Source organism: Nycticebus coucang, chromosome 8, assembly GCF_027406575.1.
Source record: "Nycticebus coucang isolate mNycCou1 chromosome 8, mNycCou1.pri, whole genome shotgun sequence".
Lineage (NCBI taxonomy): Eukaryota > Metazoa > Chordata > Mammalia > Primates > Lorisidae > Nycticebus > Nycticebus coucang.
The window spans coordinates 4,906,638-4,932,903 of record NC_069787.1 but is presented as its reverse complement, the minus strand read 5'-3'; the positions used below and the strand labels follow the sequence as shown (position 1 = coordinate 4,932,903).

The window sequence follows — 26,266 nt, the reverse complement described above, 5'->3', positions numbered from 1 at the left end:
GTTTTCTTTCTTCCGGTCTTTGGTCTCAGGGAATCAAAGAGGGAAACCAGAGACCACAGATCAGTGGTAAGATGGAATTTTATTAGACAGAAAGGAATACAGAAGGAGTAAAAAGCATCTGAGTTTCCCGCAGAGTGAAAGACCCAAACGGGAAGACTCTATGTGAGCTCTTTGTCTAGCTGTCTTAGGTCTTGAGAACTACACTGGACAGGACAGGGCAGATGGAAACATGTTTTCAATGTTAATGAGTGTTATTGACAAGTGAACGGATGCCGTCCCTCCCGCTCAGGGCAACAGGTCAGGGTGTCCTCTTCATGAAATTGCCTAGGCCTAAACTGAGGAGAGGAAGAGACAGCACGGGCACAGTGTCAGGGCGCATATAGGCCAGGCCCCGCCTTTCCGGTGTTGCTGCTGCTGACCTCGGTCTCCCTCTCCCAGAAACCTTTCCAATCACCCTCCAAGTCTCTGAGGCCATCCTGCAGAGACCCGAGCCCAGGGCAGACCTGCTGGTCTCTGAGGTGAGAAACCTGTAGCTCCCCCCTGCCTGGATCTGGACCCCACACTATCCCTTCTCTGCAGGCCAGGTCTCTTCCCTTACTCTTACGAAGGGGGTGAAACACATTTAGTCCTAGAACTTTCCTCAACTCACAGAGGCGGTACCGTCCCTGCCCAGATTTGAGCCAGACTGTCTGATTCTACTTAGGCACACATCATGTATTACCATTTTCATGACTTCGGTCCATGGCGCACCTTTAATGAACACCTGTGCTGCCTGGTAGGAGGTTTTTCCCTTTTGGTCCAACTCAGGCCTTAACCACTGGCAACCATGGGGTCTTGGTCTCTTCAGAAGATGTAGGGTCCAGACTGCTGTTTGTGGGCAATAGTTTATTGACCCTGATACCAAATACTGATGAGAGAAAATATTAAAAGACCAAAATATATAGAGATACATCTTGATAAATTGTCAACATTGGCCTGAACCCTGAAATATTCTTTGGAATTCCTATAAAAGATATTGGAGCATAAGATTTTTGAGTCAGGTTGAATCCTGGGCCTACCCGATGTCCCATTTCTCTCCTGAGCTTTGTAGCAAGAAGCTCTCTGTGAACTGTCTTCTTTGCCAGGTCATGCTCTGAACAGGTCAATCAGGAAATATCTGTTGGACCATGGGTGTGCTGTGAGTGGCAAAGGATTTTCTGATTGGTTTTCCCACTTTGATGCACAGGAACATGAGTGGGGTCTTGCTTTTTTCTTCTTTTCAAGGAAGCATGTCTTCAATGGGTACTTGAATTCTCTTTAATAGCCATAACTGAATTTTAGATTTATTATCTGTTTGTGTGCCTTCATAGCCGTTGTCCAGAGTTGATTCCAGAGAGGTGTCTAGAGGCTCTTTAATCATACTTTCTTCTGTAGAAGGGTCCATTTTCATTGGAAGGGGCTCTCTCTCTTTCACCCTGGTTTTATCTGGCTCTTTATTGCCCTCAGTTGAGGGGTCATTTGCTTGAGGAAAAGAACTACTAAGGGTGATGTCTATTCCCACCGGTTCAATACTTTTGCCATCACTTAATTCTGCCTTCTGCAAATTTTCAGGTAACTGCAACCCTTCTTTGTTCTTAGGAAGGTGATATTCAATAAGTTTAACTTCATCTAGATCTTCATGTATGTTCAGCGTGTTTTCCACCTGGCTGTCTGGGGAGCCAGCTGCTTGTCCACTTCTGACATTATATCTTGCTTTACACAGCTTTCTAAATCTAGGGCCCCTTCAGTTCAGCATCATTCCCTGCTTCTGAAAAGTTCAAGGTTGACTGCACCTGCTTTTCCATAGCAGAATTGAATCTCTGTGACTCAGCCCTCTTCTGCTCTTCTGAGTTGAGAAAAAGGCACTCCTTTGAGGCGTCCATTTTGTCCATTCCACTATCAGGTTGAGAAGGAAATTCTTCTGAATCCTCGAAGTCATCACCTTCCACTAATAGAGAGCGTTTTCTTTGGCTGAAGATTCAAATGCAAAGTGAGTATCAGAAGGTCCCTTGCTGAGCTTTGTTACCATGAGAGAGTCACTGGCTGTCTCCCTGGAAGATTCCAGTTTCCTTCATTTTTCTGACACAGAGCTGCCTGAGGGCTTCCTATGTGTGTGTTCTGTTGATTTCTCCAAGGACCCTGTTGATTTGGAATCCAAAGTCATGGTTCTCTCTCCACTCTGCTGTCGTCTTTCCTTGTTGATGGATTTGAACTTGCTGAATGGGTTGATGTCCTTTTCTGAAGCCAGGTCTTCCCATTCTCCAGGCCTGTACAGAGGACAAAGACCCTGAGGTAGGTCAGATGGCAAGGCATCTTTGATCTTCATGTGAGAGATGTCATTGTAGAGGGACATGGAAACAACCTCTTCCGTGGGGCAGATGAGGCCGTAGTCCTCATACCCATTTTCCATAACCAAGGGATGGGACTTAGGAGGGTCAAACATGATGTTATTCGGAGTGACAATTATGATGCCTCCAACCACACCGTTTCCATCAGGGAAGTATTGACAGTTCATTTTTAAAAATTTCACCACGCCTGTCTCATCTTCTGCAGAAGTAGATGATAAAACTCTTTCGATGGGTTTTAAGGCCTTTCGTGCTAAGTCAGCATCAGGCAGTTTGTCACATGCTGCATCTGACGATGAAGGAGAGACGGTAACACCGGGACTGGATGATGACAGCCTTAAGGTCCTGGAAGGATAGTTGGCATCTGGCACAAAAAGGACCTGGCTTGGAGCAATAGTGTGTGTAAAGGGTTTACTCAGTTCCACTAACTTATTGGGAGTGATGTTGAACTTCAGTGCTACGGAGTGTAGGATATCCAGGCTTCCAGCGGTGTATTCCATGGGACCACGGGGCTTCTGAACTACCACCTTCTTCTCTTTTTATCATGCGTTTTGTTTTGATTGTCATCAATACTGTAATATCTCTGTAGCTCTGTACGTCTGATCTCTCTTAACTGGTTAGTTTTCTCTGTTTCTTCTCATAAGTAACATATTCCTCTTCCGCAGCATTGTGGCGTCTGTCTTGCTCTAAAATGACGCTGTTAACGTCTTCTTTCCCCGTATGAGTCCTTGTAGCTAAAGCTGAGGCTGTTTCTGCATTTTGTTTGGCTTGTTTTTTTCCAATCGAGCAAAATAACTTTGTTTCCGTTCCTTCTTCTCTTCCTTGGTATCCATACTACACCATCAAAAGTGCAAAGTATTTGGAAAAGTCCTTTTTTCAAGATGGACGAGTCATAACCCTACAGGGCGGGGACGCCGGCTCCTGGGGTCCGGGAGAAGGAGGTCGGACTCGCGCATTTCTGGGAGTGGTGGCCTCTGCCGCCGGCGCAGGCAGCGGGTCCTCTCGGGTGGCAGGAAGGAGGGGTCGGGAGGACCTTGCGACGAGGAGCAGCTGGGGGAAGAGGTGGGAGAGCCGGGGCGCGCTCCTGCCGGCCCCGCGTCCCGACCCGGGGGGTGCAGCCCGTGCCGGGATATCTCAGGCCTCTCCCCACCCGTGGTGCCTCGCCGGCCCTGCAGCAGCGCGCACGTTCAGGGCCTCGGAGAGCTCCGGGTGGCGCGAGGCGGTTCGGGAGCTCGGAGACTCCGGCTGTGGACGCGGCGGGTTCCGGGGCGCTCGGGCGTGGGGCTCGGAGACTCCGGCTGTGGACGCGGCGGGGTCCGGGGCGCTCGGCCGCGGGGCTCGGGGACTCTGGCTGTTCACGCGGCAGGGTCCGGGGCGCTCGGCCGCGGGGCTCGGGGACTCTGGCTGTGGACGCGGCGGGGTCCGGGGCGCTCGGCCGCGGGGCTCGGAGACTCCGGCGTTGGACGCAGCGGGGTCCGGGGCGCTCGGCCGCGGGGCTCGGGGACTCCGGCTGTGGACGCGGCGGGGTCCGGGGCGCTCGGCCGCGGGGCTCGGAGACTCCGGCGTTGGACGCTGCAGGGTCCGGGGCGCTGGGCCGCGGAGCTCGGAGACTCCGGCTGTGGACGCGGCAGGGTCCTGGGCGCTCGGCCGCGGGGCCCGCAGAATCCGGCTGTGGACGCGGCGGGGTCCGGGGCGCTCGGCCGCGGGGCTCGGAGACTCCGGCTGTGGACGCGGCGGGGTCCGGGGCGCCCGGGCGCGGGGCTCGGAGACTCCGGCGTTGGACGCAGCGGGGTCCGGGGCGCTCGGCCGCGGGGCTCGGGAACTCCGGCTGTGGACGCGGCCGGGTCCGGGGCGCTCGTCCGCGGGGCTCGGGGACTCCGGCTGTGGACGCAGCAGGGTCAGGGGCGCTCTGCCGCGGGGCCCGGAGACTCCGACTGTGCCCGCAGCGTCCTCCCTGCCCCCGCGACCTCCGAGCAGAGCGCCCTGGCCGGGCTCCCCCGCCGCCCTTGGCTCTCACAGTTGTTTCTTCTAAGTCAGTTGAAGACTGGTCCCCAATCCCTTCTTGCTTGTTGGGTTTCTTCTGGGAAGTGCGGCTGATTGGGGTTTTTTTTGTAAGTTATTTGGGGCTTTTGACTTGCTTCTTGAAGAACTTTCCCCTTCACTTTGACACTGGCCAAGTTTATTACTGTGTTTTAGAGATGACCTATTTTCTAGGAATCTTTCAGGTGTTTGATGTCCATTGTGTGGCTATACGTCTAAATTTCTGGTGATGCTCAGAAAGTTTTCCTTGATAATTTCCTCAAATAGGTTTTCTGCCCTGTAACTCTTCTATTCACTTTCAGTGATACTTATAATTCAAATGTTAGTTGTCTTTACACATTTTGAAAATACTTTTATCTTCCTCTTTGAATAACTGGGTTATCTTGAGAGCTTTGTCTTCAAACTCTGAGATTCTTTTTTCTTGTTGGTTTACTCTATTGTTAAAGCTTTCAACTACAGTTTGAAATTTCCTGAATGACTCTTTTTTTTTTTAAGTTCTATTATATCTCACTGTTTCTAGTGACTTTTGCTTTTTTTTTTTTTATTGTTGAGGATTCATTGAGGGTACAATAAGCCAGGTTACACTGATTGCAATTGTTAGGCAAAGTCCCTCTTGCAATCATGTCTTGCCCCCATAAAGTGTGACACACACCAAGGCCCCACCTCACCTCCCCGTCCCTCTTTCTGCTTTTCCTCCCCCCCCTTTAACCTTAATTGTCATTAATTGTCCTCATATCAAAATTGAGTACATAGGATTCATGCTTCTCCATTCTTGTGATGCTTTACTAAGAATAATGTCTTCCACTTCCATCCCGGTTAATACGAAGGATGTGAAGTCTCCATTTTTTTTAATAGCTGAATAGTATTCCATGGTATACATATACCACAGCTTGTTAATCCATTCCTGGGTTGGTGGGCATTTAGGCTATTTCCACATTTTGGCGATTGTAAATTGAGCTGCAATAAACAGTCTAGTACAAGTATCCTTATGATAAAAGGATTTTTTTCCTTCTGGGTAGATGCCCAGTAATGGGATTGCAGGATCAAATGGGAGGTCTAGCTTGAGTGCTTTGAGGTTGCTCCATACTTCCTTCAAGAAAGGTTGTACTAGTTTGCAGTCCCACCAGCAGTGTAAAAGTGTTCCCTTCTCTCCACATCCACGCCAGCATCTGCAGTTTTGAGATTTTGTGATGTGGGCCATTCTCACTGGGGTTAGATGATATCTCAGGGTTGTTTTGATTTGCATTTCTCTAATATAAAGAGATGATGAACATTTTTTCTTGTGTTTGTTAGCCATTCGTCTGTCGTCTTTAGAAAAAGTCCTATTCATGTCTCTTGCCCATGACTTTGGCTTTTTTTGTTGTTGTTTTGTTGATTTCCTGAAACATTCTTTTAGCTTCTTTTTATTGGCTTTCGACTTTCTCTTCAATTCCAAGGCTAGCTTTTCTATTTTTAGTAGAGATGGGTTCTCACTCTTGCTGAGGCTCACATTTCTGAGCTCAAGTCTTGAATTCCTGAGCTCAAGAAATCCGCCTGCCTTGGCCTCCCAGAGTGCTGGGATAAGTGGTGTGAGCCATGCACTCAGCGTGAATATTTTTCTTCCTGAATTTGTTCATTAGCTCTAGTAGTGGGTTCCCCCCCCCTCAGATTCTTTGTGATTATATTTTATATATGAAGTTCCAATATAATCATGTTATCTGTGAACAGAGATGCTTTTACTTTTTCCCTTTCAATTTGGATATCTCCAGGAACCATTATTCTGTTCACCATCTCCATGAAATAATTTTTCTTTTGCTTTCTCTTAAGAGTTAGAATGTTCAATGTTAATATTTCTGTGCCTTGCTAACTTCACTTAATATAATGTTCTTTAGTTCCATCCATGTTGCTACGAATGTAGATAGCATACTGATGCAGCATGTTTTTTGCTTTTGTGTTTTTCTTTGTAAAAAACGATTCTATCAATCTCTCTCCTTTGTTTGGAGAAGTTAATCCATTTACATTTAAAGTAATAAATCATTGGGGGTCTTTTTTTCCATTTTGCTATGTTGGAGGGGTGGTGGTTGGTTTTTGGTTTTTTCTTTCAAGACAGTGTCTCACTCTGACATCCAGGCTGGGGTGCAGTGATATGACTGCACTTATTGCAACCTTAAACTCCTGAGCTTAAGCAATCTTTCTGCCTCAGTCTCCTGAGTAGCTAGAAATATAGGTACATGTCACCAAGCCCCACTATTTTTTTCTTTTCTACAAAGACAGAGTTTGGTCTCAAACTCCTGGTCTGAGGCAATCTTCCTGCCCAGCCTCCCAAAGTGCTGGGATCATAGGCGTGAGTTACAACACCAAGTCTTCTATTTGTTTTTTGTATGTTTTATCACTTTTTCCTCCTCTGTTCCTCTTTGACTGCCTTTTATAGTTAGTTCATGGTTTGGAACATACCATTTTGATTCTTTTTTGAGTGTTTTATAGGTATATTCCATTTATTTTGTGTATGCATGTGTGGTAATATGTGGATTACATATAACATCCTAAGCTTTAAACAATTTAACATGTCAAGCATTTTCTCCACACTTTCTTCTAGAACTTTTATTGTTCCATGTTAAATTTAAAGTTTTTATCCAGCAATAGTCAATTTTTGTCAATGGTGAGAGGTGCAGATCCAATTTCAGTCTTCTACATATGGCTAATCAGTTCTCCCCATTAATGAAATAGGGATTCTTTTCCTCAGTGCATCCTCTTGTTTGGTTTATCAAAGATCAGAGGGTGATATGTGGCTGGTTTCATGTCTAGGTTCTCTATTCTATTCCAGATATTTATCTATATTTCTGTCTTTGTGCCAGTATCATGCTGTTTTGATCACTATAGAATTGTAATATAATGTAAAGTTTTGTAACATGATTCCTCCAGATTTGTTTTTATTTCTTAAAATTATATTGGTTATTTTGGTGTTTTTCTGGTTCCATATGAAGAAAGGTACTATTTTTTCAAGTTTTTCAAATTATGATGTTGGTGCTTTGATGGGAATTGTGTCAAATCTGTAGATCACTTTGGGCAGTATGGACAAGGCGTGGGGAAAGACTTTATGCAGAAGACCCCCTTGGCAATTGCAGTGATACCAAAAATAAATAAGTGGACATGATCAAGCTAAAAAGCTTCTGCACAGATTAGGGTACCACAACTAAGTAAAATAGACAGCCTTCAGTATGGGAGAACATATTTGCATGCTATGAATCTGACAAAGGGCTGATAACTAGAATCTGCAGAGAACGGGCAGCACCTGTGTCTTGTCTCAGTGAGTAGGGCGCCAGCCCCATACACCGAAGGTGGCAGGTTCAAACCTGGCCCCGGTCAAAGTGCAACAAAAAATAGCTGGGTGTTGTGGTTGCCTGTAGTCTCACCTACTTGGGAGGCTGAGGCAAGAGTATCTCCTAAGCCCAAGAGGTAGAGTATGCTGTGAGCTGTGATACTACAGCACTGAAATAAATAAAGAAATCTGCAGAGAACTCAAATTAATCAATAAGAAAAGGACTAAGAACCCAATTTATAAATGGGTAAGAAACTTGAACAGAAACTTCTCTGATGATGACAGACAAATGGCCAACAAACACATGAAAAAATGCTCATTGTCCCTAATCATCAGAGAGATGGGAATCAACTCCACTCAGAGAAATCTCTTAACTCCAGTGAGATTAGCCCACATCACAAAATCCAGAATCTGCAGATGCTGGCTTAGATGTGGAAAGAAGGGAACACTTTTGCACTGCTGATGGGATTACAAACTAATACAACCTATACGGAGAGGACTATGGATAATTCTCAAAGAACTAAAAGTTGACTTTCCATTTGATCCTATTATCCCATTACTAGGTATTTACCCAAGGAAAAGAAATCATTTTACTACCAGGTCATCTGTACCAGAATGTTTGTTGCAGCTCAATTCATTATTTCCAGGATGTGGAAGCAATCCAAATGCCCACCAACCCATGAATGGATTAACAAACTGTGGTATATGTACACCGTGGAGTACGGTTCAGCCATAAGAAATGAGACGTTACATCTTTTGTGTTTACCTGGATGGAGTTGAAACCCATTCTTCTTAGTAAAGTATATCAAGAATGGAAAGATAAGTATCCAATGTACTCAATATTAATATGAAACCAATATGTAAACAACTACACACCCATGTGAAAAACAGAAGTTTAGTCTAGCACGGGGGCAAGGCAGGTGAGGGAGGGACAAGAAGGAAGGGTGAGTGGTGGGATCTCACCTCACATGTACAATGTGAGGGTGTTCAGCACGCCTGTGAGTGAAGAGCTCAACTGCAATGTGAACTTTACCTTCGAAATGAGAACAATGTAACCTAAACATTTGTGCCCTCATATTAATCTGAAGTAAAATTTCAGAAATTATAAAAAACAAGTTAACATGAATAGATACCAAAGTAACTTTAATTTCATATGAAAACTCTAATCCTATACAACGCCCTCATCTCCTCATGTTATTGATTTACCAATTTATATCTTTATACATTATGTGCCCAATAATATAGATCTATAATTATAATTATATTTATTTATTATTCTTTGAAATCTTGTACATAATTACAAAGTAGAGTTGCAAATGAAAATTACAATAATACTGGCTTATATATTTGGCCATGTACTTAACATTACTAAGTACTTTTTTTTTTTTTTTTTTCTGAGACAGTCTCACTTTGCTGCTCTGGGGTTGAGTGCCATGGTAGCTCACAGCAACCTCAAACTCTTGGGCTCAAGTGATTCTCCTGCTTCAGCTTCCCAAGTAGCTGGGACTACAGGTGCCTGCCTCACTACCTCGCTAATTTTTCTATTTTTAATAGACGTGGGTTCTTGCCCTTGCTCAGGCTGTTGTCAAACTCACGAGCTCAAGCTATCTGCCTGCCTTGGCCTCCCAGAGTGCTAGGATTACAGGAATGAGTCACCATGCCCAGCCCATTACTATCTTTATTTTATCATATGCCTTTGAATTATTGTCTAGAGTCATTTCATTTCAACCTAAAGGACTTTCTTCAGCATTTCTTTTAGGGCAAGTCTTTTGGTAATAAACTCACTTAGTTTTTTTTCCTCAAAATATCTTAATTCTTTTTGAATTTTGAAAGATAATTTTTCTAGTTATAGAATACACAGTTGACAGTTTTTTCTTCTTTCAGCACTATGGATATCAATCTAGTAACTTCTTTTATTTTCTGAGACAGCGTCTCACTCTGTTGTCTTGGGTAGAATGCTATAATATCGAAGCTCACAGCAACCTCAAACACTTGGCTCAAGAGACCCTCTTGCCTCAGCCTCCTGAGTAGCTAGGACTAGTTTTTCTATTTTTAGTAGAGACCGGGTATCCCTCTTTCTTAGGCTGGTCTCGAACTCCTGAGCTCAAGCAATCCACCTGCCTCAGCCTCCCAAACTGCTAGAATTACAGATATGAGCCTCTGTGCCCAGCCAGCTTCACACTAACTTCTGATATCAAAGTTTCTGAAGAAAACTTGGCTAATAATCTTATTTAGGATCTCCTATATACATGATCACTTCTTTCATGCTGCTTTTGAGTTTCTCTTATCTTTGTCTTTCAACAGTTTGATTATTTGTCTTGGAAGGCCTCTTTTTGATCTTACCCTTCTTGGAACTTGTTGAATTTCTTATATTCATAGGTTCATGATGACTGCATTTTGGAAGTTTTTGGCCCTTGTTTTTTCAAATACCTGTTCTACCCCTTTCTCTCTTCTCCTTCTGGGTGTCTCGTTATGGATATATCGGTCTACTTGATGGCGTTCCATAAGTACCTTAGCGTCTTCGCTTTTCTTGATCATTTTTTTGTTTCTGTTCCTTAGACTCAGTAGTATTTTTTTTTTTTTTTTAAGACAGAGTCTCACTTTATCACCCTTGGTAGAGTGCCATGACATCACAGCTCACAGCAACCTCCAACTCCTGGGTTTAGGAGATTCTCTTGCCTCAGGCTCCCGAGTAGCTGGGACTACAGGCACCTGCCACAACACCCAGGTATTTTTTTGTTGCAGTTTGGCTGGGGCTGGGTTTGAACCCACCACCCTCGGTATATGGGCCAGTGCCCTACTCACTGAGCCACAGGTGCCACCCGACTCAGTAGTTTTTTATTGTCTTATCTTTGTGCTTTCTGATTGTTTCTTCTGCCTGCTCAAACATGATGTTAATTACTTCCAGTAGATTTTTCATTTCAGTTATTATATTTTTAATCTTCAGAATTTTTGTTTGCTTCTTTGTTGTATTTTCAATTTATTAATATTCTATTTGTTGACATTTTGCTCATATAGCCTTCTCCTGATTTTCTTTAGTTTTACTCATCCTTTCCTTGAAAGATTAGAACACCTTTAGTACAGTTGCGTTAAAGTTGTCTAATAAGTCTAATTCTGGGCTTTCTCAAGAATGGTTTCTTTAACTTGTTTTATTGTTGTATTTTTTTGTTGAACATTATGTTTTTGATAATTATGAGTAGTATCTCTGAAAATCTGTTTCTTCTACTTCCCTGGGTTCTCACCCCTTTTCCTTATTTTAATTTAATTAATTTATGTATTTTATTTATTTATTTTTGTTGCAGTTTGACTGGGGCCAGGTTCAAACCCACCACTGTTGGTATTTCGGGCTGGTGCCCTACTCACTGAGCCACAGGTGCCACTCAATTTTTATTTATTTATTTATTTATTTATTTATTTTTTGAGACAGAGTCTCACTATGTCACCCTCAGTGGAGTGCCTTAATGTCATAGCTCACATCAATGTCAAACTCTTGGGCTTAACAGATTCTCTTGCCTCAGCCTCCCAAATAGTTGGGACAAGAGGCCCCTGCCACAACACCTGACTATTTTTTTGTTGTTGTTGCAGTTGTTTAGCTGGACTGGGCCAGGTTGGAATCTGCCACCCTTGAGGTATGTGGCTGGTGCTGTAACAACTGCTACAGGCCTCAAGCCAGTATTTTATTTCATTTCATTTCATTTATTTTTTAGAGACAGTCTCACTTTGTCACCCTTGGTAGAGTGCCATGGCGCCGTGGCTCACAGCAGCCTCCAACTCCTGGGGTTAGGCGATTCTCTTGCCTCAGTGTCCTGAGTCGCTGGGACCACAGGTACCTGCCACAATGTCCAGCTATTTTTTGTTGCACTTTGGACAGGGCTGGATTTGAACCCACCACCCTTGGTATATGGGGCTGGTGCCCTACTCACTGAGCCGCAGGCGGCACCCCAGTGTTTTATTTTTTAATTAGAGATGAGGGTCTCATTAGGTTGCCCAAGCTATATTTGAACTCCTGGCTCAAGTGATTAATCTGTCTCAGCTTCCTAAATAGCTGGGATTAGTTACATGTTATCATATGTTATTCCCTTTTTTTCCTTTATAATTGTTGAAGTCTTACTAGTCCCTTTTTTGAGACTTATCCTAATTATTTTTACAAAGATTATTTCTTGTCACATGTTATTTCTGAAGTTTATGTTTCTATAGCTTAGGTTTAGCTAATGTTTAGGCAGAGATTTCTTTGAGTGGAGGAACTCTCCTAGTGTTTGCAGATTGTCTCTGCTGGGCAGTCCTTCAACATTCAGCTAGCCTTAGTCTGAGCCTAGAGATAAGCCTGGGGGTAAGCTTAAGGTTTTCGTTTGTGTTTTTGTTTTTAAGACAGAGTCTCAAGCTTTTGTCCTGGATAGAGTGTCGTGGCGTCATAGCTCTCAGCAACCTCCAACTCTTGGGCTCAAGCAATCGTCTTGTCTTAGTTTTTCTATTTTTAGCAGAGACAGTGTTTCACTCTTTCTCAGGCTGATCTTGAACTCATCAGCTCAAGGAATTCACCTGCTGAATGCTGGGATGACAGGTGTGAGCCATTGTACCCAGCTTAAGGTTAAGGTCTTTACAAGTATTTTCTGAGCATGCCAATGGTTTTCTAAATTTCTTTGTACAGTTGACTGCTTTCAAATGTCCTGATTGCTCAAAGCATCTAATGCTAGCTTCTTCTCCTGTGTTTTTGTATGGCATGTTATATGTGTCCATTTGTAATCTTTTGCCTCAGGCTTCTGTAAGTCTGTAATTGACCAGCTGCTTTTATGAGCAGTTTCCGATGTATTTCCTGCCTAAGTTCCACATTAGGCAAAAGAGATATGAGCATCCTCCAGCAGAACTTCAAGTATCTAACAGACAGCTGAGAGTAGATGTACACAGTACTTTGCAAGTACGGTCTGTTCTACTTCCTCTGGTTCAAGGAAAATAATGACAATCTGCACTATTCCTGTTGCTGGAAGACGAGGCCCAACAGAGAGGAAGAACACCCCAACACCATGTTTATAAGAGGAAGGGCTTTATTCACTGGCTGGTGGCCAATGGCATAGAATTCTAAATGGCCGCACTCTCTGACTGTCTTGGTCTTTCCCTTCTTATCTACAGTGAAAAGGTTCCAACCCACAGGTACTTTTCTCATTGACCATTTTGAATCAAGTGGGAGATGCTATTCTAACCCCCACAGAACTAGAAGGTTTTACAGAAGTGGAAATTTCTTCCAAGTTCGAGGAAATTAAGTCTACAAATTCCCAAGAGCTCAGTCACCATGGAAAGGACCCTGCAGTGTCTCCTTGAGAAGACCTATTCTCCTAGACGTCATCCTTCTCGGGTATCCTCTCTCATTCCCCCCTTTTGAGACTTCAATATACTTTTATTTGGGCTCTCACTATCAGCGTGCTTCCACAGGTGCCGCTATGAATCACTTTTCAGCACTTAGATTTTAGGGACCATAACTCCTCTTGGGTTCTCTACTCAGGCCTTAACAGTCAGTACCATGGTGGTGGGCTAATATACATATATGTTTTTACTTTTCCCTGTGTGACATCCCTCCCTCACTTTTCCCAAAGTCCAATTAAGACATGTCCCTTGAGGAGTTTCCTCAGGCTTCAGCCATGCATTGACCACACAGCTCCCAGTATGTGGCTGAAGCAGGGCATGTTGACCGTCTTAAAAGTTACTTTTACTTCCCAAGGGGCAGTGAAGCTATATTCAGGTGAGGGTTCCTTCCACCTTTGCTGCTGTACATGTGGCCAGGATAATCATGTAAAGTCCTTTCTACCTTGGTTTGAGGGAGACTGGGTTCTGATCCTTGACCTAGACTTGGTCCCCTTGATTCTCCAGAGAGAAGGGATGTACAGACTCAAAAGACTAAACAGAACATGGTTAATTGCCCGAGTGGAGATTTTCCTTGTTACTTTTCGTAAGGCTTCTAACTGTCTGTTCAATTCAGTCTCTCCAAGTTCTTTTAGGAGTGCCTGCTAAATTGCAGAGGATTGACAGAAGCCTGTTTGAGCAACACCAATGGTAAGGCCTGTATCCAATTAAGCTTTGCTTCCTGACATATTTACTGATTCCTGTTCTTATGGCGCTGTTCATGCACTTTACCCTGTCCAAGCTTCGAGGCCTGTTAAGATACATATAGTTTCCAGGTGATACTCAAAGCTTTAGCTATTGTTTGCACTATTTCTGTTATGAAGGCTAGCCCATTGTCAAATTTAAACAAGAGTAGCAACCTAAAACATGGGATGATTTCTCTGGAAAACATTTTTACTATTTATGAGTTCTTTTTATCCTGCTGGGAAAGGCTTTTAGCTATTCCAATTATGTGCAGATCATCACCACAAGCACTTGTTCTCTTTACACCGAGGCATTTCAGTAAACTCTACCTTGAAGTCCTCAAAGGGTGTTGCTCCACATGACTGGATTCCTGGGGATACCATCAGTTCTTAGCACACGTTGAGCTGGCTGCAGGTGACACACCGTTGACTGATGGTTTTGGCCAGAGCTGCCAGGTGGGAGATATAGAGGTACCGGCCCAGCAACTTTACCAGAGACTCCTGTCACCGCGGTGGCTCCTGGAGGCTGGGGAACTCCTACTGATCCATCTGGAGTCTTTATCAATCCTCCATTTCCTGGCTTCTCTCCACTGCCAAACATTCCTTCTCCACCCGGGGATAGGGGTGAGCTTTGGAACCCATGGGATGAGGGGAGCCACTTGCGACACTTGGTATGTCTTTGATGAAGCCTTTTTTGCCTCAGTACTGACCCTAGTGTTCCTGGTTAGTGATGGTGGAAGCATCTCATTGATGTCCACGACTGCATCACTGCCACCTTCCAGGGTTTCCATACTGCGTCTAGCAACTGAAGTATCTCCTGTTGATACTTAATATCCTCTTCCCCAGAATTTAATAGTCCCTTCTCCTTGTACAAAGCCCTGTGCACTTGGAGAGTCAGAAAAGCTTACTTGGAGTCTTTGTAGATATTCACACTTTTCCCTTGACTTAGTTCTAAGGCTCGAATAAAGGCAATTAACAGCCTTCTGAGCTGATGTTCCTTGGGATAGGGGCTTAGCCTCTACAGTCCCTGTTAAGGTGGCCACTGCATACGCAGCCCGCGACTCACCTTGCACTGTCGTGTAACTACTTCCATCTACATACAAGTCCAAGTCTGCATCTGTGCAAGGCTGGTCATGCAAGTCAGGTCTGCTAGAATACACATTAAAATTATTACCAACAATATAATTAGGACAGCCAAATGTTTTATAATATTAGAACATACACATAACCATAACCCACACAAAATTGATTATCATTGCATATTTGGCAATGTTTCCTATACATTTTTAATAAATCAAATAAGTCTAATTTGTGTTTCTCAGGTTTCCGGTGGTCTTGTATATCGAGAAGACCAAATTTAGAGTTGTGTTTTTTTGTTGTTTAGTGGGCCTTGGCCGAGTTTGACCCCGCCAGCCTCTGTGCATGTGGCTGGTGCCGCAATCACTGTGCTAAGGGTGCTGCGCCTCAAATTTAGAGTTTTGATTTTGGAAGGTTTTTCAAATATCAAAAGCTTACAACATTTGTTCAACCAAAATTACAAGCCAAAATATTTAAAAGGAAATACATGGTCAACTAGTTCACATGTAAACTCCTTCACAAATTCCCTTTTATGAGCTTCATTTAACCTGAACAGACAATCTACAAACATTCTAAACTTTCTTTGTTTCCCTGCCTTTCACTTTCTTAAACAATCATTTTGTTTCAGGACAAAATTTATCACACAAGATTCTTTCCTTACACAGTGTTATTTTCCTTTCTGTCTAACTTCTCTTACTCTCAAGAACCCAATTCCCATAAAACAGGATCACAGTTCACTATGAACTTAACCATGCACTCACTCAAAATGATAATTAGAAGATTTAAAAGGCAAGAATCTTTTTCTTTGACAAAGACTCAGTTTCCCCAATAATTTCAGCAACCAAATTATTACATTTTACAAATGAGAGACATTTTATGAACTATAACATTGGTACATGATTTTCCTACTCAGGGCTGGACAGGGAACTCCAATTTTTCAGGCTCAGTTTAGCTCAGACATCAGACTTCCATCTCCAGGCACAAACATGTTGCAGGCCACACCCTCTGAGCCCTAGCAAGTTCATGAACAAAGCAGCCCGAAGTGTTTTGGATGCCTCCAGCCTGAGTACAGTGCACACAGCCTAATACCCTCTGCAGACCAAAAAAACACAGCAACAACCTAATAACCATGCCCAATGTGAGGGGCTGCATTCATTCATTTCCTAGAACACCCATTCAGTTTCTAAACGTATTTTTCTATCTAGCAAGTCCTGAGACTTCAGACTTGGGCCTCCTCCCCGCTGCCAGTAATTCTGGCACTGTCCCCTCTCTCTGCATGCCCCTCTGTCCAACAAAATCCCATTTTATTACTGATTTCTGGCCCATGGCTCAATTCTTGAATCCCTGAAACCAAGGACTCGCTGAAGAGAGTCCAGTAACAAAACCACAACACAGTTATCCTTTCTGATGTCTTTTCATTTTTCCCTTAAGTCTCACAAAGCCACGTGGCCACTGAAGACTACACCTGTGTTTGACACAGAAAGCAGAAAACCTGGAACTTCTAGGTTCTTTCAGAATAGCCAGGGGGCAAGGTTGGAACAGGGAATAAGGGGCCACTCACACAAATCATTTCACCTTGTGAAGCATGGCGGGTGAAACCCCACCTATTGTTACCAGTCTCAGTCATTCTCCAAGCACTCACAATTCCCACCCATCTCTTAACCTGGGTAGCCTTGATTTCCCACTGGAACTGCTGCTTAGCCATAGAATGCAAACCAACATTCCCCTAAGCTCTGAGAAGGGAGGTCCAAGTCCACCCTTGGAGTTCCCTCCGTCACCCCGCATGCACACAGTCTCATACACCTCTCAGCAGACCTGCAGGCAGTCTAACACCCCAGGGATTGATAAGAACCCCGCTTCCACACAAATGGTGGTAACCCAAGATTGATCATACCTTGCTTTAGATGTCTATCCTGTGTAGGTACCTGTTCCTGCATGCCAGTGCCTCCCGGTACTTGACTCCTTGAAGACCCACTGAGAGGGTCCTCTCTCCACCCAGTTGAGGCATCCACACAGGGAGGCCAAACTGCCTCCCTGGTGCACTCAGTGGTTCATGTCGCCCAGGCTGATCAGGGGCTCCCATGTTGGTGTCCAGAGGATTGGCAGCAACTACCAGATGTGTGTTCTGTCCAAGGGTGATCTTGCTTCACTGTTAGGGAACCAAAAATGTTGCAGGAATACGAGGCCCAACAGAGAGAAAGAACACCCAAACACCATGTTTATAAGAGGAAGGGCTTTATTCACCAGCCAGTTGCTGCTCCCTGACTGGCTTGGTCTTTCCCTTTTATCTACAGTCAAAAAGTTCCAACACACAGGAGCCTTTCTCATTAGCCAGTTTGAATCAAGTGGGAGATGCTATTATATCCCCCACAGAACTACAAGTTTTTACAGAAGTGGAAATTTCCAAGTTCCATGAAATTAAGTCTACAAATTCCCAAGAGTGGAGTTACCATGGAGAGGACCCTGCAGGTGTATCTTTGTGGTCTCCTTGAGAAGACCTGTTCTAGATCTCACCCTTCTTGGGTATCCTCTCTCATTGCTACTTCAAGACCAAGACTGCTGTCATGCTGGGAGGGGTCTGGGGCAAGGGCAAGTAAAAAGGCCACAAAACTTTCCTACCCTGTTGAAGATGGCTTTCTCTTTTTGTTTTATCTTCTTTTCATTTTTTCTTTCTTTCTTTTTTTTTTTTTTTTTTTGTTTTGAGATGGGATTTTGCTCTGTTGCCCAGTCTGGGGGTACAGTGATAAATCATAGCTTACAGCAACCTCTAATTCCTGGGATCAAGGAATCCTCTTGCCATAGCCGGCTGAGTAGTTGGACCTACAGGCATGTACCATTGCACCTGCATTTTTTTTTACCTTTTTTTTTTTGAGACAGAGTCTCACTCTGTTGCCCCTGGTATGGTGCTGTTGCATCACAGCTAACAGTAATGTCAAACTCTTGGACACAAGTGATCCTCTTCCCTCAGCCTCCCAAGTAGCTGGGACTACAGGCACCAGCCATAATGCCTGGCTGTTTTTAGAGACAAGGTCTTGTGCTTGCTCAGGCTGGTCTTGAAGCAGTGAGCTTAGGCAGTCCTACGGCCCAGGCCTCCCAGAGTGCTAGGTTTACAGTCTTGAGCTACCATGCCTGTAGACACAGAGTCTCACTATTTTGTAGATAGAGGGTCTCACCACTTCCCAGGCTGGTTTCAAGGTCTTCGCCTCAAGCAAACTCCTGCCTTGTCCTCACAAAGTACTGGGATCACAGGTGTGAGTCACAATGCCTAGACATATTCTGAAATATTTATCACATTGCTACAAACTTTTGACTATTTTTTAGAGTTCAAACAAATTTGTTTCAGTTTCTGCTTAATTTTTTTTGTTGTTGTTGTTGAGATAGTCTCAAGTTGTTGCCCTGAGTAGAGTGTCCTGGCATCCTAGCTCACAGCAACCTCCAACTCTTGGGCTCAAGCCATCCTCTTGCCTCAGTTTTTCTATTTTTTGTAGAGATGGGGTCTTGCTTTTGCTCAGGGTGGTCTCCAACTCGTGAGCTGAAGCTATCCACCCGCTTTGGCCTCCCAGAGTGCTAGGATTACAGGTTTCAGCCACCCACACCCATCCTGTTTAATTTTTTCAATGTACTTTGGGGTTATAATAGTTTAGGTATTCCTAATCCTACATTTTGCTGACATCCATTTTAATGCCATTTGATTACCTGCTAACAGATAGCTGCTTGATGAAAAGCTGAGCTCAGCTGGCTGCTGTGTCTTCTAGATGGGGCCTTTCTGCCCCTGTGGGAGGATAGAATTTTGCTGCCTGGACTGTGTAGTTACCACCCCACATGGCTTCCACCTGCTGCTTCCTGTCAGATTAGCAGCCACAGGTCAAGTGCTCAGGGGCCAGGAGGGCAGACCTGGGCTGTGGATCTCACAGGACTTGGCCTGAATGAGCCCACAGTATTGATGGATGAGATTGGATTTTATGGCACTTTTTGTCAAGCTAAGAGTGTTGATGGTCTATCTTTAGCCTAGCTAGGTATGTAATCATGTGTTTTCCTGAGCATTGTACTTTTCTCTATTAAAACTCGTTTGAACAAACAGAAACTTTAGTCTCTTTTCTGGTTCTCTTCCTAATGAATTTAATAAAATTTAAAAGGTGAGAGTTGTTCGAGATCATTGTCTAACGTTTTTGCTTTTATACAATGACCAATCACAATTGAAGCCTGAGGCTTCTTCTACTGCCAGAAAGCATTTTGATCACACCACATTGATCCGTCATGGTGTATTTTGCCTTTGTTGCCCTGGAGGTCTCAGGGATTGGACTTCTCAGTATCTCAGTCACAGAATGCAAAGGTTCCTAACTCCTTGAGATGTGTGTTTCATCTCCTGATGGGTCTAAACCATTAGTGGGTAGTGGCTGCATATGTATATCACATTTAGGGTCCCAGGAAGAATTCCTAGAAAATAGAAAGAAAGAATTTGGCTCCTAAAGGATTTTGCTCCTTTCATCTGCAGCTATAAGAAATACTTTTATCATATGTAACCTGAGATAGAGCTTGAAACCTAAGACTGAGAGACTGGAAGTCATGGAATACATGAGCAATACACTTGAAGCCATATGCTCCATGTAAGAACAGACCTAGTGATGAGGGTGCCTGTCACCATCATTAAGGAGAGAGGTCTCTTAGAGCCTCCGTGGACACATGGGAAGCACCAGAACAGAAGCATTACACAGTGTGAAAGGGGTTTGGGCTGATTTGATCTTGGGATCAAAATGAGAGAATTTGTTATCATCTACATGATTATGACCTTTTTGATTCCTGAGACAGATGTGATAAGGAAACCTATAGAAAACTTTTGGCTGGGCGTGGTGTCATGCATGTAATCCTAGCATTCTGGAAAGCAGAAGTGAGCGAATTGCTTAAGCTCAATGACAAAAAGTGAAGTTCAAGACCAGGCTGAGAAAGAGTGAGACCTCATTTATACCAAAATAGAAAAACCAGCCAGGTAGTCCCAGCTGCTTGGGAGGCTAAAGCAGGAGGATCGCTTGAGCCCATTGAAGTTGCTGTGAGCTACAATGATGCCACAGCACTCTACCCTGAACAGAACAAAGAAACAAACAAACAAAACCCTCAGAAAAGTTTTGACCACAGCTCTCCCCAGATTGCTATTATCCAGGAGAGAAAAAGTAAAATTAAGAGGCAGGTGCAATATTTCACTGGGGACTCCATGATCCTCTGCTCCCTAGTGAGACATTGTCACCTTTCTGTGGATGCTAAAATTGCAGGCCTACAGAGAGATGAGCTAATGCCAACCTTGGCTTAAAACTATGCATGTTCTTCTCAGGTGCACTGAATCCTGCACACATCTGTCTGGGTAAGTGCCTCTTTACTCTGCAGATCAGAATCAGTGGGCACGTTGGGTCCCATGCAAGGTAAGGGCTGAGGTGACTTGGGTCTAATAGTGAGGTTCTTACCTTGGATGAGCCACCCACCTGTAACCATCACTCATGGCTCAAAGCATTGCTTTCTCTACGGTGCAAGTGCAAGTTTTCTGTTTATGTATTTAGTCCTTAAATTTAGTGACTCATAAAATTAGTGGGTTTCTTCATAAGAAATACTCAATGAAATAATTTGAGATTCCTATTCATTTATCAGACTAAAATACATTCTTTTACTCACTATATCTGTTCTCAGTGTGCATATTGTTAAGTTATTTAGTTTTGTTGGATTCAAATATTACTAACTTCATATTCATATTCCTCAAGGAAGGAATCAGTTTTAATTCCAGAATTTTATTAAGCATATTTGGGTTTGCTTCTCTCATCTTTATGAATTAATTCAAAATATTATTTAATAAGTTTCTCCTGTAGTTTGGGTAACATAAAAATTTATATAAAAATAATTTTATTTTATTTAGAAGGAAATGAAGTTCTTTGTTCAAAACATCCGTTCATAAGGTGAGTGTAACCTTACATTCCTATAATATATCTAATAGCATTTTTTTAATGAAGATACATCTTTATCTAGTTTTAATTTCACAGATTAAATTAATAGTGTGCCACTTATGCATGTTCTCTATTTGAAATAAAAGACAGTGAGTATGAGGCTGCATTGTTTAAAAAATAAAGAAAAAAAAAGTGATGATAATGTTGATTACCTTTTCCTGGCTCCCAGAGACCAAAGGTTTAATCTCTTAGCTCTGCTGAAGAGGTAGATGATGACAGTGATGATGAAAATGGTGAAGTGACATGTGTATCTAAGACATGTCTAAGTGGTAGATATAAATCATAATATTCACACATCGTCTCAGCCCTGAGAGCTGTGCATGACTATACTCTCGCTGAGATGAGAAAAGAGCCGTGTCTTTCCTTCCTGCCTTCATGCTCAGTCTGTCCATCCACAAAGGCATGGGTGCCCAAACTTGCACTCTGCTCTGCTGAAGGGTTGCCTCTTTCCCGTCTTCTGTTTACACACTGCACTTCTCTCCTGACCACTGGCCCTGCTGCCTTGACCTAGAATTTTTTACTATTTTGATGATGCCATTTATTATAGGACTGTCTACCATTTGGGTCATTGCAAGATAGGGAATGTCTGAAATGACTCATTCCTTGGTCAGGAAAGCACAGAGAGTCTTAACTACATTACCTCAACCTGGAAGGAAACTCAGGCTTCACTCTCAGCTCCTGGTGGTGATCTTTAAAAACAAAGCTTAAGTTTTTCTTTGGTATGTCCTCCTCCATGCAAACTTTTGTTTCCCTGACCTGCCCACTTAGCCTTTCCCCAAGGTGACCCCTCGAAATGTGATGTATTTCAGAACTTTCTTCTATGTTTTTCAACCTGTTATTTGTGACTTTCCTTTTTTTTTTGGAGACGGGGTCTTACTATGTCATCCTCAGAGTGTTGTGGTGTCACAGCTCATAGCAACCTCCAACTCTTGGGCTTAAGCAATTCTCATGCCTCAGCCTCCCAAGTATCTGGGAGTATAGGGGCCTGCCACAATGCCCAGGTAGTTTTGATGTTGTTGTATTTGTCATTTTTGTTTTTAGCAAGCCCAGGCCGAGTTCAAACCTGCCGGCCCTGGTTTATGAGGCCAGCGCCCTAACCACTGAGTATGGGCGCCAAGCCAGATTTGTGTCTTTGCATTCAGAGCTTCAGGTTTCCTTGAGGGCAATAAAATGTGATTTTGGAGCTAGGCATGTTGAGCAAGCCAGGTGCCATTTCAGCATCTGTCATTCCCGAGAGCCATATTTGAAGAGAGTTTCCTAGCGCATCCTGCTGATGGAAAGTGTTTCTGTTCTGTCACCTGATCTCTTAAACTATGCTGCGCAAGTCAGATGTAAGTGTGATGCAGCGTGGCTGGGAAGGATATGCTAAGAGCACGTCTTTTAGCTGGTTTTGATGAAATACTTATATCCGCCAGAATGTTTTCTTCTCTTTTCTTCTTCTTCTTCTTTTTTTTTTTTCGAGACAGAGCCTCAAGCTGTCAATCTGGGTAGAGTCCCTGTGGCATCACAGCTCACAGCAACCTCCAACTCCTGGGCTTATGTGATTCTCTGGCCCTAGCCTCCCAAGCCACTGGGACTAAAGGCACACACCACAAAGCCCGGCTATATTTTGGCTGTAGTTGTCATTGTTGTTTGGCAGGCCCGGGCTGGATTTGAACCTCCCAGCTCTGGAGTATGTGTCTGGTGCCTTAGCCACTTGAGCTATAGGCGCCGAGCCACTTTTTTATTTTAATTATTTTTTCTACTCCTCCAGAATGTTTTCTAAAAAATAACAGACATAACTACACACCTTTCTTTATAACACTTAAGATATAAAAATACACATATGTGCTGGTTTGTGTTTCACTTATGCAGTGTTGAGATACACAGAATGTGGAGACCACTGGATGATCAGAGCCCTACTTTCTGTTGCGTCTCCTGGCAATCCACGGGAGTTAACTGAAGGCATATTCATTAGCTCATCAGATTGTACCATTTTTCTTATTCAGTACTCTTCCTTAGAAAAGGTAATTTTTTAAATAGTTTTGAAGCAATCATCCATGTAAGCCATGATTTCCTGAATACTTCAAATTTATGGCATCTGCACTCTCTTACCTTTTTGTAAACATTTATATTTGTGGGAATGCAGTCCCCTAAATAATGCTGAAAATAATGTATTCCTCTGCTTCAGTTTAAAGGTGGTTAAAACATGAGACTTGACTAGTTTTAAATACTGTGTACTAGCACAGCTCAATCATAGAAATAATATGAGAGCAGCAATTGTAAAATTTTTATTTAAAATTTTCATTTTATAATTTATCTTTCCATCATTATTATATTATCTACTTATTATTGTTGTTATTATTACCATTGATATTATATATTTTTTGAGACAGAGTCTCACTCTGTTGCCCTGGGGTTGAGTGACAAGGTGTCAACATTGCTCACAGCAATAATTTTATTGTTTGAAAACATTATCAGTATATAATTTGTGACATGGACTAGACATACAGAAATAGGTACATTACATGCTATTTATATGTACACAGAAGACAAAGGAGTCTGCTTAGCATTTTTTGCTTAGTGAAAATGTTTGAGACCCTTGAAGTTGGAGACAGCTGGACAACTAGATTAACTGTTTTCAAGGAACATTTTCAGATATTCTGAATATGTGAATGGAAAAAATTGTATTACTTCACTTGATCAATACTGTGGAAAATGATTAATATTTCTACTGCTACTATTGAATTTTCATTTTAGATCTAAATTTTCCAAATATTTTAAACCAGGTAACCTTTTAGATTCTCAAGTCTTAAATGCTACCCGTGTTCATGATTCCTTAATATTTCCCGTTCCTCTTAGTCATTTACACCATAGAAATCCCCTTAGTAGCTGTGAAAGCAAGTTAGCCTTACTTCCTTGGTTTTCAGATGATAAATGAATATATGTCTGGACCCATTTTATAAGTTATGTATCTCCTATTTATAAGGCTCAGAATAAAGCTCATATCCATCTATATTCCCTAAGGAAATATTCCAGGTGTTGTTCCTTACAAAAATCTATAGTAAAATTTTTACACTAGGGTCTTATGACTTGGGATTTATACAATTCAAAAGAGACACGAAATTTTGGACATCTATAGAGAACCATTGTCATTCTGTTTTCAGCTAAGATCAGGTGTGGAGAACCATCTTTCAGGGATGGAGTAAATCTCCATCTTGTAACTAACCTTGAAAACAATGACTGTAAATCTATTTCAATTGTGGCTATATTTGCTATCTGGTGCCACATGACCAAAAGGGGAAAGAGAAAACTTTTGATGCATTCTAGTTAGTGACTGATAACTTTGCTCAGTTAAATTCATTTTATTTTCTGCTATGTGGATTAAAACTATTCACACAGTGTATATAGTTCATGGATTTACAAAAAGACCTAAAATATCATCCGAGTCTTATGAACAGAGATTGTTAAATGAATCTATTATTTTGATAGTTATTTCTCCTCTATTATTTTGGCAGGGACAAAGTTAGACAATTTCTTTTTTTTTTTATTTTTATTGTTGGGGATTCATTGAGGGTACAATAAGCCAGTTACACTGATTACAATTGTTAGGTAAAGTCCCTCTTGCAATCATGTCTTACCCCCATAAAGTGTGACACACACCAAGGCCCCACCCACCTCCCTCCTTCCCTCTTTCTGTTCCCCCCCCAACCATAATTGTCATTAATTGTCCTCATATCAAAATTGAGTACATAGGATTCATGCTTCTCCATTCTTGTGATGCTTTACTAAGAATAATGTCTTCCACGTCCATCCAGGTTAATACGAAGGATGTAAAGTCTCCATTTTTTTTAATGGCTGAATAGTATTCCATGGTATACATATACCACAGCTTGTTAACCCATTCCTGGGTTGGTGGGCATTTAGGCTGTTTCCACATTTTGGCGATTGTAAATTGAGCTGCAATAAACAGTCTAGTACAAGTGTCCTTATGATAAAAGGATTTCTTTCCTTGTGGGTAGATGCCCAGTAATGGGATTGCAGGATCAAATGGGAGGTCTAGCTTGAGTGCTTTGAGGTTTCTCCATACTTCCTTCCAGAAAGGTTGTACTAGTTTGCAGTCCCACCAGCAGTGTAAAAGTGTTCCCTTCTCTCCACATCCACGCCAGCATCTGCAGTTTTGAGATTTTGTGATGTGGGCCATTCTCACTGGGGTTAGATGATATCTCAGGGATGTTTTGATTTGCATTTCTCTAATATATAGAGATGATGAACATTTTTTCATGTGTTTGTTAGCCATTCGTCTGTCATCTTTAGAGAAAGTTCTATTCATGTCTCTTGCCCATTGATATAAGGGATTGTTGGCTTTTTTCATGTGGATTAATTTGAGTTCTCTATAGATCCTGGTTATCAAGCTTTTGTCTGATTGAAAATATGCAAATATCCTTTCCCATTGTGTGGGTTGTCTCTTTGCTTTGGTTATTGTCTCCTTAGCTGTACAGAAGCTTTTCAGTTTAATGAAGTCCCATTTGTTTATTTTTGTTGTTGTTGCAATTGCCATGGCAGTCTTCTTCATGAAGTCTTTCCCCAGGCCAATATCTTCCAGTGTTTTGCCTATGCTTTCTTGGAGGATTTTTATTGTTTCATGCCTTAAATTTAAGTCCTTTATCCATCTTGAATCAATTTTTGTGAGTGGGGAAAGGTGTGGGTCCAGTTTCAGTCTTTTACATGTAGACATCCAGTTCTCCCAACACCATTTATTGAATAGGGAGTCTTTCCCCCAAGGTAAGTTCTTGTTTGGTTTATCAAAGATTAGGTAGTTGTAAGATGTTAGTTTCATTTCTTGGTGTTCAATTCGCTTCCAAGTGTCTAGGTCTCTGTTTTTGTGCCAGTACCATGCTGTCTTGAGCACTATGGCTTTGTAGTACAGACTAAAATCTGGTATGCTGATGCCCCCAGCTTTATTTTTGTTATTAAGAACTGCCTTAGCTATACGGGGTTTTTTCCGGTTCCATACAAAACGCAGAATCATTTTTTCCAAATCTTGAAAGTACGATGTAGGTACTTTGATAGGAATGGCATTGAATAGGTAGATTGCTTTGGGAAGTATAGACATTTTAACAATGTTGATTCTTCCCATCCATGAGCATGGTATGTTCTTCCATTTGTTAATATCCTCTGCTATTTCCTTTCTGAGGGTTTCATAGTTTTCTTTATAGAGGTCCTTCACCTCCTTCGTTAGGTATATTCCTAGTATTTGATTTTCTTTGAAACTATGGTGAAGGGAGTTGTGTCCTTAATTAGCTTCTCATCTTGACTGTTATTGGTGTATACAAAGGCTACTGACTTGTGGACATTGATTCTATATCCTGAAACATTACTGTATTTTTTGATGACTTCTAGGAGTCTTGTGGTTGAGTCTTTGGGGTTCTCTAAGTAGAAGAT

At 42.5% G+C, this 26,266-nt stretch overlaps 1 pseudogene; it reads right to left on the bottom strand.

The window, feature by feature from the left end:
• Positions 1–1,162: 1,162 nt before the first annotated feature.
• On the bottom strand, positions 1,163–3,196 carry LOC128592202 (nuclear receptor coactivator 7-like; annotated as a pseudogene).
• Between the last annotated feature and the right edge of the window lie 23,070 nt (positions 3,197–26,266).